Source organism: Tamandua tetradactyla, chromosome 20, assembly GCF_023851605.1.
Source record: "Tamandua tetradactyla isolate mTamTet1 chromosome 20, mTamTet1.pri, whole genome shotgun sequence".
NCBI classification, from domain to species: domain Eukaryota; kingdom Metazoa; phylum Chordata; class Mammalia; order Pilosa; family Myrmecophagidae; genus Tamandua; species Tamandua tetradactyla.
In genome coordinates, this window is record NC_135346.1 from 829,838 (window position 1) to 844,320 (window position 14,483).

The 14,483-nt window shown below is 40.7% G+C and overlaps 1 protein-coding gene and 1 pseudogene across 9 annotated transcripts in view; one reads left to right on the top strand and one right to left on the bottom strand.

Annotated features, from left to right (window-relative positions):
• The window catches only part of CNOT6 (CCR4-NOT transcription complex subunit 6), an 84,846-nt gene that overhangs the window by 37,874 nt on the left and 32,489 nt on the right, over positions 1 to 14,483 (bottom strand). Inside the window, exons 2-4 of one of the 9 annotated variants that reach the window (XM_077138193.1) lie at positions 8,098 to 8,201; positions 5,656 to 6,523; positions 1,853 to 5,614 (exon numbers count right to left, since the gene is read on the bottom strand). The exons of 5 other annotated variants lie outside the window; for them this stretch is intronic. The gene's annotated coding sequence lies outside the window, so the exon portion shown is untranslated. Of the gene's footprint in view, positions 1 to 1,852; positions 6,524 to 8,097; positions 8,202 to 14,483 lie in introns of all 9 variants that reach the window. 3 more of the 9 variants (XM_077138191.1, XM_077138194.1, XM_077138192.1) reach the window with 3 other exon arrangements.
• Positions 4,959 to 6,375, top strand: LOC143664391 (cytochrome b-c1 complex subunit 2, mitochondrial pseudogene; annotated as a pseudogene).

The following is a 14,483-nucleotide window of genomic DNA, read 5'->3' on the forward strand; positions in this document are numbered from 1 at the left end:
TCCCTGGGTGACACATTTCAAGACCAGTAAAACCAGCTAGCGTTTGCCCAGAGGCCCCTACTAAACTGAAGCCTTTTTAGCATCCCAAAGGACATTAAAATAAACCTGTATGTTGGGATAAAGTAACTCCTGACTGCATGCAAGTTTTCAGTCCTAAATGATAGGAATGTTTTGTATCCCTCTCCACCCTAAGGGCAATACCTATTTGCTGCTACATGGTAGGGACTTAAAAATAAGATTCCCACCCTACTCCCTGAGATAGTGCTGCCCCAAGGGTTTTCATAAAGATAAAGGGAAACCCCTTTCATCAAGAGAAATCACAATTTTAAATGTTACATAACCAATATCAAAACATGAAAATACTTGAAAGTGATGGAATAGTAAGGAAAAATAGACAAATTCAGAATCAGTCAGCAATTTCAAAATCCCTCCCGAGAGAGAGAGAGAGAGAGAGAGAGAGAGAGAGAGAGAGAGAGAAAGAAAGGATACAGAAGACTTGAATAACACTATCAACAAACCTGACCTGATATTTACAGAACACTCCACCCAAGAGCAGAATACATGCTCTTTTCAAGTACACAAAAGCACTTAGCAAGACAAGTCAGATGAAGGGCCATAAAACAGTCTCAATAAATTTAAAAGGATTCAAGTAATAACTACATTTTTATACCAAAGGTACACTGGGATTAAATTAGAAATCACAGATGTCTGGAAATCCCACCCAATATTTGGAAACTAAATAACTCACCTCTTCATAATCTGTGAATCAAAGAAGCGATCTAAAAGGAGATTAGAAAAGTACACTGAACTGAAAGAAAATGAAAACATACACCAAAATTTGCAGGATGCAGGTAAAACAGTTCTTAGAAGGACTTTTATAATACTAAATATTTTCTAGTGTACTAGAAAATAAACTAAAAATGATCTCACCTTCTACTTTAACAAACCAGAAAAGAAGAAATTAAACCCAAAGTAAGTAGAAGAAAAGAGATAACTAAGAGCAGAGATCAGTGAAACAGAAAAACAGATTCAATCAAGGAACCAAATGCTAGTTCTTTGAGAAGCAGATAAAATGTTAAACCTACCCTGACTAGGAGAAAAAGAGAAATGATCAATTATCAGTATCTGGGAGATAGGTGAAATCCTTAACACAGTCTAAAGATATTAAAAAGATAAGGGTGGGTACACAGGTGGCTCAGTGGTAGAATGCTCGCCTTCCATGCAGGAGACCCAGATTCGATTCCCAGACCATGCACCCCCCGCCCCCACCAAAAAAGAAAAGAGATAAGGGTCAAAATAACATGCTCATGTATGTTTGTAGCAACTTTATTTTTAATAACTTTATTCACACACTATACAGTCCATATAAATGTACAATTAATGGCTTTCAGTATCATCCCAGAGCAGCGCTTACATTCCACAATCAATTTTAGGACATTTTCATAGCTCCAAAAAGAAAACCCCATGCCCTTATACCTCCCTATCACTGACACTTAGCTTCAGTGTGACACCTTTGTTACAGCTGATAAAGAACATTAAGATATTACTGTTAACTGTAATCTATGGTTTGCATTAGGTGTGTTTTCTCCATACACCACCCTATTACCAACACCCTGTAGTTGTGACATACATTTATTCTAATGGATGAATGGAAGAATATCCCCCTATTTGCATTATCAACCACCCTCATCATCCACAACAGGGTTCACCACAGTGTTAGTTTAAAATGCGAGCTGCTGGAATGCGATATACCAGAACTAGAATGGCTTTTATAAAGAGAATGTAATAAATTACAAGCTTACAGTTCTAAGGAAGTGAAAGGACCCAAATTAAGGTACTAACAAGAGGTTACCTTCACTCAAGGAAGGCTGATGGGTCAGGAACCCCTCTGTCAGCAGGGCAGTCACATGGCTGGCATCTGCTGGTCCCTTCCTCCTGGGCTCTGTTGTTTTCAGCCTCTGCTCCTGTGGGGGTTTGTCACTTTACTTCTCCAGGGATGGCTTTCATCTCTTGGCTTCCCTTGGTTCTCTTCAGGTTCTGGCTTGCCTAACATCTCATCGTGACATCTGCTGGGCTTCATGTATCTTCAAATATCCATGTCTCTATTCTCCATGTGTCCACATCAGCTCTGCTGTAATTTTCTGTCAGCTCTGAGGCTTCTGTCATTTTTGACTCCCCAAAACAGTTTCTCTTTTCAAGGATTCCAGTAAACTACTAAAGACCCACCTGGAATAGGTGGAGTCACATCTCCATCTCATCAAAAGCTCACACCCACAATTGGGCATGCCTCATCTTAGTGGAGATAATTAAATCAAAGTTTCTGTCCTACAGTATTGAATTAGGATTAAAAGAAACAGCTGACTCCACAAGATTGAGTCAGAATTGAAACATAGCTTTTCTGGGGTACATAATATTTTCAAATCAGCATAACTATGGTATACATTCCACTCCTAACATCATTTAGTTATTGTCAAAAGTTTATAGCATCTCCAAACAAGATATACAAATAGCCAATAAGCACATGGAACAATTCTCAACATCATTAGCCATCAGTGAAATGCAAATCAAAATTACAGTGAGATGCCACTTGACAACCAGTAAGATGGCTCCAATCAAAAAGCCAGATAATACTGAAACCCAAAAGGATAAAAAAAATCATAGAAACCCCAATAAGCAGATTTTATGCCATGTGTACAGCACCGTCCCAGCCATATCTCCATGTTAAGTCCAGTAAACACATACTGGTTACAACATTTCTAATCACTCACTGGTTCTCTAACTTAGGTTAAGTTTTCTCACACAGTATGTTTTAAATGTTCTTTTAATTAATTGGGGCAGTGGAAGTAAAACTGAAAAGGAGGGAGAAAGGGAAAGGAAACAGTCTCCAATGTTAGTGTGCAATGGACAACCCCCCCCCCCACCCCCGAATCAATTCCCTGCACCTGAGACACAAAACAGCAGCAACAACAATAAAGGGAGAAACACAAAAGGGGGAGGAAAAGTAACCAAGACTTACTGATCAACCATCAAATGTTAGGCACTAAGCAAACTGCCTTGTGTACATTTTATTATTTATGCCAGCTTTTAGCAGCCTCTGACTATCCTTCCCAAGAATGTGCACAAAAAAACACTGAATTTTAGAGGTAAGAGAGACCTAAAAATACAGTAGCCAAGGGCCCTCATTTTAAAGGTAAGAAAGGCTCCAAAAGGCTAAGGCTCTTGTCAGAGGACACATATCTAGTGAGAGACATGTGGTTATGTTTGTATCAACAAAAGAAAATAAATTTTAAGTTCAGCAATTTATCTGACATCTGGGAAACTTAATCCTAGAGTAGGCATAACACGATTATCAATAGTCTGAGTTCCTGGCTTATCTTCTCGTTTTCTCGAAATCTCATAGACAGTATATGTAGAAAGAAAGGAATTACACACAAAATGAGTTATTTTGATAAGCCTACTCTGAATACACTGGTTTTATAGCTTCCACCCTTAGGAACAGGAGCTGTGGTTATCTGCTATACCAGTGGTATACTAGTCCTCTGTTGGTTGCTGTGAAGACACTAAACTACAGTTAAACAGAAATGCTGCTTTGAGCGCAAACACTGTGTTCGAAGTCAAGATTTCATCTGCACTTACAGTGGGAATGGAACCAACGTGAACATACCACACAGAACTGGAATCCTACTTTCATGAGGCAGGGTCTCAGCTAGATAAGGAGCTGTGCCTACCCTAGACCCGCACATGCTGCAGCTCCTCTGGAGGACTGACAGGGTCGATTAAGCAGGAGCTCACCCGCAAGAGACCGAAGAGTCACCTGGCAACGACCTCACCACGAGGACAGAGTCATGGCCTCAAGCATCACCCTCAAAGATAACAACTCAGTTCTGAAGATGGGATGGCAAGTTACTACCCTTAGGCCAGACACCACAGGTTCAGTTTTGCATCCTAGTAAGCATCTGCAAGAAACACCAAAGTGTGTTCTTTCTCTCACTAAAACACAATGTTCAAGGCTTCCAAGAGGGCATTTTGGGACAAAAGCCAGAGAGTATGTCAGACCTGAGCGTCCACTGCCCACGTCCCACCTCCACCTGGGTGTCTCAATGACAGCTCACACTCCCAATGTCCAGATCATTCTCAATGGTCATTCACCCAAACCTATGTATTTCAGTGCTCCGTCCACATCAACATTATAGTCCCACGAACCATTTCAGCACCTCTCTCTTTCCACTCTGCAGTCCGTCTTTCTTAGTTCTTTAATGTATCATGCTTTTCTTGTTCAGCACTTTAGCTTGTGATGTTTCTTCTGTCCTGAGAACTGTCAAATCCCCTTTCCAGCAAGATTCTGGTTATATTCTCAGCTCTATCAAGACCCATCCACATGGAGAGAAACTCCAGCTACTGCAGACTCCTTAGGGAACCAACAGGCCAAAGGAAAGCCTCTGCTCCAGCCCTACCTAGTCACTTTGCACTGCTCAGGTTCTGAATGAACGGAGTGTTAAATCAGTAAGTCACAGATTTGTGTACCACAGATCTTCACTTTATTCCTCTAGATCTACTCACTCTATTTGTCCACACTCTTGGGTCAAGAGCAGTCACTCTAAGAGGTGGCAAGAACTATGGCTCCATGAGATCTCTGAGGATCTCACCTGCTTTCAATATGTGTATAAAGATAGAAGTCCGAACATCCTCCTCTGAAGGATGCGACATGGAAAGGTGACCTTCGGAGGATTCCCACTACTGTGCTGTGCTGTTGCTACTTTCCTGAAGTAACTTGTCTTCCAACTCTCCTAAAGTGCTGTGGATCTCTAATAGGATCCCACACAGTATCAGTGCTTTGATCACAGTGAGTCACAATAACTATTCCTTAATGATGACTTCAATGACAGTCATTCAATATGTGTTTGCAGCCTGCTTTCCTTTAAGTTGGCAGTGACTGTGGGTTAGAGCAATCCCGAGCCATGAAACTGCTAACCAGAGCCGGCTTTTTTTTGAGGTTTTATTCCCTCATAGTTGCTCCTGAAGTTAGAGCCACAGCTTCCCTTTCAGGAGCACCTCCACATCCGCAGAATCTTGAGTTCACCAAATTACCAAATGGCTTAGCGACTGCTTCTCTGGAAAACTATGCCCCTACATCAGGAACTGGCTTGTTCATTGAAGCAGGCAATAATATGAGGACTCCAGTTTGGGAACGTTTCATTTGCTGCATCTTGCATCCAGTTTAACTACAAAAAAGGAGCTTCATCTTTCAAGATAACCTGTGGAACTGGTAAATCAAATGTGACTCCAATGAGGGAAAACCTGGCTTTTAGTATACAATGCCGGAGGGATGACACTGAGATTCTTACGGAGCTCCTGCTCAATGTCACCAGAATTTTCCATTGGGAAGTCTCTGCCCTTCAGCCTCAGCTGAAGACTGAGAGAGCTGTGCCTTTTCAGAACCACAAGCCTGTATCACTGAAAATTTACATGCTGCAGCTTATCAGAATGCCTTCGCTAATTCCAAATTGTCCTGATTACTGGATTGGAAAAGTCACACCAGAAGTGTTACATTACTATGTTCAAAACTGTTTCACAAGTGCAAGAATGGCTTTCGTTGGATGTGGTGTGTGTTATTCTGTTCTAAAGCAGCACTGGTTGGACGTTGTGTGCATTAACCTGTTCTAAAGCGGCACTGGTTGGATGCGGTATGCATTAACCTGTTCTAAAGTAAGCTGCTGAACAGTTTCTCAACACGAAGGGTGGGCTTGGTTTAGCTGGCACACAGGCCAGATGCCACGGAGGTGAAATCTGAGAACTGAATGGAGACAGTCTTGTCCACGCTACTCTGTAGCAGAAAGTTCTGCCAAAGGAAGTATAGAAGCCAAAGCATTCAGTGTTCTCCAGCATGTCCTCTGTGCTGGACCACATATCAAAAAGGGAAGCAACTCCACCAGCTGTCTACACAGGCTACTGCCAAAGCAATTCATCAGTCATTTGACGTTTCCACTTTGAATACCAGTTATTCGGATTTCAGACTATTCAGGATTTATACTATCTCGCAGGCTACTGCTGCTGCTGGAGATGTCTTTAAGGCTGCCTATAGCCAAGTAAAAACAACTGCTCAGGGAAAGCTTTCCAAAAGATGTACAAGTTGCCAAGAACACGCTGAAAGCTGGATACCTAATGTAGGAAGAGTCTTCTGAGGGCTTCCTGGATGAAGTCGGGTCCCAGGCTCTAGTTGCTGGTTCGCATGTGCCACCAACCACAGTCCTTCAGTAGACTGGCTCGGTGGCTGCCACTGATATCATAAATGCAGCAAAGAAGTTTGTTTCTGGCAAGAAGTCAATGACAGCAAGTGGAAATTTAGAGAATACACCTTTTGTTGATGAACTGTAATACTGAAGTATACTACAGGAGAGTCAAACATTTTCTTAATCCAAAGCTATAAATGCTTGAAAGTCAAAAGTCTCTAATAAAACATTTATCTTCTTTCTCAATGGGGTGAGATACAACGTATAAATGCAGGTAATTACTCCCAGCTGACCTAAAGTAAATAAAATATTGTTTAAATGTTTAGAAAAAAAAGTACTTGTTTGCATCTTAAATTTAAAATTTACAATTGAATAATTACTGAATCATCTGAAATATTCAAGTAAGGTCCTGTGAAAACTACTTCTCATCTACTCCAAAAGCACATTACTATATTTTTGGGCCACTTCTGTCAATGTCCACTTCCACTGGCACAATTCTGCTAATCTGAAGAAATGACGATAGAATAGGATTTCTATAAATGCTTAAGTAGTGGGGTAATTTAGCTTGCTAACACTGCCAGAACCCAATATATCAGAAAAGGAATGGCTTTTAAAAAGGGGATTTATTAAGTTACAAGTTTACAGCTCTAACGCCTTGAAAATGTCCAAACTAAGACATCAACAAGAGTAAGATATCTTGACTCAGAAAAAAAGCCAAGTGGCATCCAGGTTTCCTCTCTCACAAGGGAAGGCTTATGGCCAGCATCTGCTGGTCCTTTCTTAGCTTCTCTGGGGCCAGTCTCAGCTCCCCTTGGCTCTGTCCAGGTTCAGGCTTGCTTAGCATGGCAAAGCACACGGTGAAGTCTGCTGGGCTCTGGTTCCTGTCTAGCTGCTATTGGCTCTCTCAGCTACTGGCGTCTCCCCGGCCTTCTGCATCTCCAAACATCTGTATCTCGGCATCTGTCCTGTCAGCACTCTCCAAGCAACTTCAAACGACTACATCTGTGCTGGTTTGAAAATTTTAAGTACCCAGAAAAGCCATGTTTTAATCCTGACCAATCTTGCAGGAGCAGCCATTTCTTTTATTCCTGACCCAATACCATAGGTTGGAAACTTTTGGTTAGGTTATCTCCATAAAGACGTGGTACGCCCAACTGTGGATGTGACCCTGATTAGAAGTGGACTCCAAGGACACTTCTGATAGGGCTTTAGACAGAAATGAGGAACATGTCTTTGAAAACTGGAAGGAAGGTATTCTTGGTAGAAGAAAGGAAGCATTCCTGGTGGGTCTTGATTAGTTTACTGGAATCCTTTAAAAGAAGAAACATTTTGGAGAGAGTGAGAAATAACAGAAGCTTCAGAGCCAACAGAGAGAGCGGATGTAGACGCTTGGAAAAAAAGAAACTTCAGAGAACAAAAACACAGGTGTTTGGAGATGCTTGGAGCCCAGCAGACGTCACCATGAGATGTTATGCAAGACAGAACCTGGAAAGAGCCAAGGGAAGCCAAGAGATGAAAGCCAGCCCTGGAGAAGCAAAGTAAGGAACCCCCACAGGAACAGAGACTGAAAGCAACAGAGCTCAGGAGCAAGGGACCAGCAGATGCCAGCACATGACTACCCAGATGACAGAGGTGTTCCTGACCCATTGGCCTTCCTTGAATTAAGACAACTTTCCCTGGATACCTTACCTTTGACATTTTTAAAGGCTGCAAAACTGTAACTTATTAAATTCTCTTTATAAAAGCCATTCCAGTTCTGGTATTGCATTCCCGCAGCTTGCAAACTAAAACAGCATTTGAGTTTCCTCCATGCTTTCCCAAAATGTCTCCCCTTTTAAAGGATTCCATTAAACTAAACAAGACCCACCTTGAATGGCTGGCTGGAATCAAATCTCCATCTAAGCAAAAGGTTACACCCACAATTGGGTATGCCACGTCTCCATGGAAACAATCTAATCACGAGGTTGCACCCTATAAAAATACTGAATCAGGATTAGAAGGCAGCTTTTCTGGGGTACATAATTTCAAACCAGCACATGGGTAATGTACATTTGCATTTCATTGACGAAACAGTATTTCTACAGCCATGTTGTCTCAAGCAGACTGAGACAGTATTCTGCTCGCCATTTATCTGGCTTTTAAATGAGGGGGGCACAGTGTGTTCACACACCTAGAATACATGCAATAGGAAGACAGCCACTGTCCCGATGGAGACCACATAAGGAGACGAAGAAGTAACAAGATCCTAAGGAGAAAGAAACAGCATTGCATTGAGAGGTCATATGCCACAGAACCAGATCTGCAGCAAAAAGTGACCCAAGAGGCAATTCTTATGAGCTTGGAACCACACAGGCCTCAAGGAGCTGGCTCTGCGATTTCCCAGCTAATCTTCTGGTCCGACAGCCTCTCTGAGCCATGCTGGAGAATGGGGTGTGAGTAAGGGATTTCTTTAATCCCTGAGAGATGGCAGACTATAAAGCAGGCTCCTCTGTGCAAGAACTTAACCTTTTTTCCTGCTCCATTACAGGATGGGAGAGAGCAAAAATTTCTGGTTCAAAACTCTCACATGCCCCAAAGTATACATTCTGGAAGAAGTTCAACATGGTGACAAAAGCAACTTTGAGACAAGCAAGCTGGGTCCCAGACCCAGATCTGTCATCACTGACAAACCCTGCCTCATTTCTAGAGCTTGGACTCTTTAACCATAAAATTTTCTTTTCTAAGGTTTGGCAGGGGTGGGGGGAGGGAGATAACCACAAAGGTTGGAATAAACAGGGAGAAATTAGAATCCATATACACTGCTGATAGGAACACAAAATGGTGCGGCTGTTGTAGAAAACAGTTTGGCAGTTCCTCAAAAGGTTAAAATGTGGAGTTAACATATGACCCAGCAATTCCACTTCTAAGTATATATCCGAGAGAAAAGAAAACGTATATCCAAACAAAAACTTGTACACAAATGTTCATAACAGCATTAGTCACAACAGCCAAGATGTAGAAACAACTCAAATGTCCATCAACTGAGGAATGGATACACTGAATGTGATATCTAGATAGCAGAATATTATTAAGCCATAAAAAGGACTGAAGCACTGATACAGGCTATGTGCCAATTTGAAAGGATGTATGTATTCTAGAAAAGCCATGTTTTAAACCTAATTCCATTTTTGAAAAGGCTGCCGTTTCTTCTAATCCCTATTCAGTATTGTATGTTGGAAACTTTAATTAGATTATCCCCCTGGAGATGTGACTCAATCAAGAGTGGTTGTTAAGCTGGATTAGGTGGAGACGTGCCTCCACCCATTCTAGGTGGATCTTCATTAGTTTACTGGAATCCTATAAAAAAAGGAAACATCTTGGAGAAAGCAGAAGATTCAGAGAGGACAAGAAAGCCACAAAAGAGAACGCCACAGAACCTAGAAGCAGAGAGTCCACCAGCCAGTGACTTTAAGAGATGAAGAAGGAAGCTAGCAGATGATGCCATGTTTGCCATGCCCCTGCCAGCTGAGAGTGAACCCCTGAACTTCAATGGCCTTCTTGAGTCAAGGTATCTTTCCCTGGATGCCTTAGATTGGACATTTCTACAGACTTGCTTTAATTGGGACATTTCCACAGCCTAAAAACTGTTAACTTGCAACTTATTAAATTTCTCTTTTTGAAAGCCATTGAGTTTCTGGTATATTACATTCTGGCAGCTAGCAAACTAGAGCAGGGTATGATATGGATAAACTTGAAAACACTACACAAGTGAAAAAATTCAGACACAAAAAGACATGTTGTATGATTCCATTTCAATGAAGGGTCCAGGATAGGAAGAACAAAAAAGTAAATTTAACAGTTGTTTAAGGCTGGGAGATTGGAGGCAGTGGAAAACAACTGCTAACAGAAATGCGGCTTATATGGGGGGGGTGTGATAAAAAATGTTCTAAAATAGACTATGGTGATGGATGCCCAACTCTATAATAAAACAGCAGTGAATTATACACTTTAGATGAATTCACTGTATGTGGGTGATAAATGCGTAAATTCCAAATCTCAATAAAATTGTTACATATTAAAAACTTATGGTGTAACAGAACAAAATTAACAGAGAAAACAACAGTTTTCATTTATAAATAATAAAGTATAATAATTAAGGAATAAAAGACTCACTTACATTAAGAGTCAAAAGGTAAAATACTGATCAATCAAGTAAGAAATAGATTAGAATGAAGAATACAAAACACATGAACAAATAGAAGGACATATTATAAATCAAGCAAATTTATAAAGTACCATGATCACAATAAAGATGTAAAGAAGTAGATAAATTAAGTCTACATTTCATTTTTTAAAAAACGGAACTGCCAAAAAAAGAAAAAAAGGGAACTACCAAGTATTACATCAAAATTACAAGTTGATATACAGACAGATCAGCAACATATGCAAAATTACCTACAAATTATTCAAAGCAGCACTGTCACTGACTGACCACCAACACTTAAATAAATTACAAGGCACCATGAAATCAACAATGCCTTCCTAATCAAAAGGAGGAAAAGAAATGTAACAAAATGAGAGCTTAAACAGAGTAGACAGGCTACTCTGGAGGCTGTTCTTAACACTAGCTTCACCTAGATACTGTTATTTACCATGGTTTGCCAACCCCCAACCAAAACCATTCCTGCCAACCCTAAGGAACACCCAGGGCTCTGTCTGAGATTCTACCAAGGTTCCATGCACTAAGATTACTTTCCAGAAACCTACAACCTCCAGACAGTTCCAGATAAGTCCTGAAACAAAGGAGACAGCCTCTCCAGAACATCAATTATTTCCATCCCCCATTCTATATGATCGACACCCCTTTCCAACATGAAAAAATTGGAATGGGAGAAGGATCAAGGGAGAAGGAGGAGAAGGATCAGAGGAGGAGGAGGAGTTATAACAGAGAAGACAGGATTTAACAAATGAGTACAATTGCTGAACACTGATACTTCTTTTAGTGTCTTGGAGCAGCTATAAGGCAAAATTTTAAATTGTATAACTGTAACCCATATCAAAAGTGAAATCTGTTCTACAACTACTTGTTACAATGTACTTTAAAATTTATTGATTTTTTTATGTTATACTTCACAGTAAAAAATATTAAAATAAAAATAGAAAATAAATTATAAAACACGTAACAGAAATATTATGGTGCTTTAAAAGCATAAGGTAGTTCTCTATATACTTTGTTTCCTTTTTTTTTAATTTTTTTATTGTATAGTATAACATATATACAAAGCAAAGAAAGAAAAAAGCAATAGTTTCAAAGCACTCTTCAACAAGTAGTTACAGGACAGATCCCAGAGTTTGTCATGGGCTACCATACCATCATCTCAGATTTTTCCTTCTGGCTGCTCCAGAATATAGGATGCTAGAAGGAATAAATACTTTTTTATCATTGCAATTGACTTTTTTGTTAAAAATGACATATACAAAAAAGCAGTAAATTTCAAAGCACAGCACAACAATTAGTTGTACAGTAGATTTCAGAGTTTGGTATGGGTTATAATTTCACAACTTTAGGTTTTTACTTCTAGCTGCTCTAAGATGCTGGGGACTAAAAGAAGTATCAATTTAATGATTCAGCAATCATATTCCTTTGTTAAACCCTACCTTTTCTGTACTCCACCATCACCTTTGATCTTTCTACCCCACTCCTTATGGGTATCTGGGCTATGGTGATTCTAACTTACTCATACTGGAAGGGGCTATCAATAACATGAGGTAGGGAGATGGAACTAGCTGATGCTCTGGAGAGGCTGGGCCCTCTAGGTTTTAGGACGTATCTGGCCCAGGGTCCCATCTGGAGGTTGTAGGTTTTGGAGAGTTACCCTAGTACATGAAAACTTTGTAGGATCTTATATATTACCCTAGGTATTCTTTATGATTGGCTGGAATGGTTTTGGTTGGGGTTTGGCAAGTTATGTGAGGTAGCAATGTCTAATTGAAGCTTGCCTAAGGGTGACCTCCAGAGTAGCCTCTTGACTCTATTTGAACTCTCTCAGCCACTGATACTTTATTAGTTACACTTCTTTTTCCCCTTTTGGTCAGGATGGAATTGTTAATCCCATGGTGCCAGGGCCAGACTCATTCCTAGGAGTCATCTCCCATGCCGCCAGGGAAACTTTCATCCCTGGATGTCATGTCCCATATGGGGGTGGGGAGGGTGGGAAATGATTTCATTTACAGAATTGGGCCTAGAGAGAGTGAGGCCACATCTGAGCAACAAAAGAGGTTCTCCAAAATAAAAGGCATACCTATAGGTAGGCTAAGCTTCTCCGCTACCCATATAAGCTTCACAAGAGCAAGACTCAAGATCAAGGGCTTAGCCTATTGATCTGGGTGTCCCTAATGTTTGATACAGTATCAGGGGATTCCCTGATGATAAAGTTTAATAGTCACACATTTTTCCTCCCATCCCTTAAGGGACATTGGCAATACTTTGATTATCTGCTTAATATATTCTAGGATGTATCCAGGCATTACATTAAGTTAAACAGGATTAAAGGCTCTCACTTTTATTCTGGGCTCCCTGTATTTCAATTTAGATATAGCATATTACCTTTTGTATTAAAAATAAAAGCTTTGGGATATGATTCACTATTTGTATTTGTTTATATGCATAGTAAAACTCCCAGAAGGATGCATTAAAAATAGTAATTACATGTGTGCATGTACACGCATATGTATACATCGGGAGTGCAATGGGGGAATGAGAGGGAGACTTCACTGTATAATTTTATATTCTCATGTTTCCCCTCCTCCTGAAAAACCTTTGCACTTTCCCCTGCTAATAGGGGAACTATTTCACCAACTCAACAACAGCTATTCTAGGATGCGCATGCTGACCCCTTCCCACCAGGCTGGTTAGGACTTCTCAAAGCAAAGATAATAGTTCAAGTGTTTGTCCTGTATTTATCACATGGTTTTATAATTATTTTCCTGTTTTAGTTTCCTCCTATAGCCTCTGAGATTCCTTAACTTTTTATTTTCCTATCACTTAACACATTAGAAGTTTCAGAATAAATGGAAGAATTAGTGACATTTGGGTGGTTCCCAACGAATAGGCAATGATTTCAGAAATATCATTTAGCAGCTGCTCCCTCAACTCAGACTTCGTTCCTCACTCGTTCACCTATCCTAGAATTTCCACACATCGAACACCAGGGTTCTCCAGAGGATGAGCAGCTACACAGGCTGGTAACATAATAAAAGCTACTTGACTCTGCAGCTACACTTACTATCATTATCCTAAAGAGCTACATAAAATTCTCATGAAAATAATTAAAAAATGAAAACACAAAACACAAGAAGACACACACAGGGTTTGAAGAATATGGTCTACTACCCTCTGTAAAAAAAAAATAGCAAATCTGAATCATCTAATTTTCTCACTAAATTCAAGCCTTCAAAATAATAGCACAAAGGGTGCACGGGTAGTTCAGTGGTTAGAATGCCCACCTTTCATGCAGGAGACCCAGGTTTGCTTCCCAAACCATGCCCCGCCCCCCCAAAAAAGGAAATAATTTCACAAAATGACCAAAGGTAATGTGTGGCTTATACAAAGGCACCCAAAATCAAAACCCTAGAACAGCGGTCACGGAGCTCAGACGCAATCCTCCTGTCCTGCGAACTCCCTGAGCTGTGGCCCTGGTCAGTCCAGTCCTCCTTGTCTTACACTGCCACCTCAAGGGTCTGTGAACAAGGACAGTTGTTCTGGGTTGCAGACGTATCTGAAAAGCAGGCAAAGAGAGTCTAGCCCGAAACACTGAACAAAAACAAAAGGAACAAAGGCGTTCTTTAGATAGCTTCAGATTCTTTAAGGTAGAATTAAAAACTTTGTGCACATCTGTATTTCAGCGTCTGGTAACGACAGGACTGTTTGTGGCTGACCAACCATCCCCCTGGGGCGCCCAAACAGTTACGCTGGTAGGGGAGGGGGAGGTGCACAAAGAGGTAAGCAGCACGCTGCACATCAATTTCTCTTGAAGCATGTGTTATGTGCTGTGGAACCACAAGCAGCAGCTAAGAGGTAAGAAGAGGAGGAGAAAGCTGAGCCTGTGAGGATGAGAAGTTGAGCAGAGCTTTGAACAGTCTTACAAAGCAGGGAAGAGCAGCTGGGAGTTAGGAGGAGGAAGACTCACCAAGGAGGAGGACCCCATTAAAACTTCAGTTAGGATCTATAAGTGGCTAATGGAATAAAGATGATCCAGAAACGGCCAGCCCTCA